We start from the raw sequence: 2039 nt of genomic DNA on the forward strand, positions 1-2039 counted from the left end.
GATGGCCCAGGTTTTCCGTGACAATCTTCCAAACATTCCTCACTAAACCCCTGTCAAAAGAACCGTCCAGAGGCCAATTTATACCAAAAGACGGCCACTCAACTTCACACAATGCTCTTAGTCTGCCTGGAGAAAACTTTATGCCATAGTCAGCTCCCTTTACAAACCCTTCTTTGAAATGTCGCAGAAGACACCCCAAGGCTGTCTTCTATGAACTTGACCCTCCTCACATTGCTTGCGCAGAAAACACAAGACAGACACACAGATGAGAACAATTACTGGGGTTTAGGTGGACCTGGAGAGGTCTACCACGTACAACCCAGACAAGACCAAAGACAATAGACAGAACCTGATAACAGGGCACAGGAGGCACTGTCCCGCGGCCTGGCCATGGTCCGGGAGACATGACTGTGTCCAATCTCTCCACGGACCCCCAACAACCGATCAACAGAAAGGTACCTTTTTATCCAGATGTCGAGGCCTCAGAGATTCTCGGCGAGATCAGGAACAAAGAGTGCATCCTAAAGGTTACATCCTTGACGATTGCATTGACCCCATCACGGCATTCAAGGGCCCTGGAATGTCTCAGGTGGCCACTCCTTTGAGTCTGTAACAGGGACAGCAACTGCATCGGAGGCCGGACCAGTCTTAGATCTCAGGGCCACTCCCTGAGATCTCACTGGGGCCTCCAAATGTTGTAGCCACCAGCCCTTGATAGACACATGGACCACCAGAAATCAGTGAGTTATAGGAAACACACTCTTTATTCAGCCAGCTGGGTCTGTCAGGGGTAAGCAGACCCCAAATTAAGCAGCCCCAAAATGTAGAGGTACAGGGTTCTTAAGCCCTAAACCCCTATTCTTTATCCTGTTTGAACATACAAGTCTATTTTTCTTCTTGTTACTACCTGTCAACCCACAGGTTGGTTTTGCAAGTGGGGATACAGAAGCAGAAAGCTTATTGTTAGAGCGTTATGTTCCCATGGGCAATAGCCAAGCAGTAATTTTTCAGCCAGCACACACTGGCCAGATGTGCCATATACTATATATTTGCTGAGGCCTCCTTGCTCAGCTGCTAGGTTAATCTTGATCCCAAACTGATGATTGAAGACTTGCAGCACAAAGTGCCCCCAACTCTCTCCCAACATATTTCTCTCAGCAGATAGTCCATTTCCTGGCCCAGAGAAAAGAAAACCGCTGGGTTTAAACTCTCTCAACTTCCTGGGCCTCTCCCCCCACACATTTCTATATCTATACTAGTGCCTACCTTCCTGTCCCTTCTACAAGGGAGGTGGGGTTCTGCTTATAACTCAGGCCAAGCCTCCACATGGGCTCTTAATCATACCCTCTGTCTCCCTAGGAATCCTGCTCCAATGATTAGCCTGTATCTCTCACATATCTTTAGCATTCGTTTGGCTCATTCCCCTCTACAAATACAAATCTGAAAAAATTCTCATCTTAAATAAACAAAAATTCCTACCTCCCTTGATACTCTATCTCTTCTTGATACTATTCATTATCTCTCCTTATATGTCCAATCTTCTAAAGCAAGTAATTTATACTTGATATCTATACTGCCTCACCACCGACTCTCTTCAACCTATAATTTGGCTTTCACTCTCACCAATCTTCTAAAATTGTTCTCACTGAAATCACCGATGGCTTTCTTGTTGCTCAAATACATGAACCTTTCTTAGTTCTTACCTTCAATTCTCAGCAGCCTGTGATGTTTCACAACTCTCTCCATCTTTATGTTGTCTCTTCCTTTGGCTTCTATTATGCCACAATTTCCTGGTTTTCTTCCTACTTCTCTGACTGCCTTTTCCAGTGTTCATTCCTGGCTTCCTTACTTTAGTGATATTTAAATATGACTGTTCTCAGGATTCCACCCAAGGCTATCTTGTTTAATTCTCCTGGGAGATCTCATTGACTCCCAAAGTGTCTACTAACACCTATATGCTTATGACTCTCAAATCTAGATCTCAAGCTCAGGTATTTCCTATAAACTTCATATTCGTGCATGTAAATAATTGCTAGATA

The sequence above is a fragment of the Pteropus alecto genome, unplaced genomic scaffold (assembly GCF_000325575.1).
Source record: "Pteropus alecto unplaced genomic scaffold, ASM32557v1 scaffold93, whole genome shotgun sequence".
Lineage (NCBI taxonomy): Eukaryota > Metazoa > Chordata > Mammalia > Chiroptera > Pteropodidae > Pteropus > Pteropus alecto.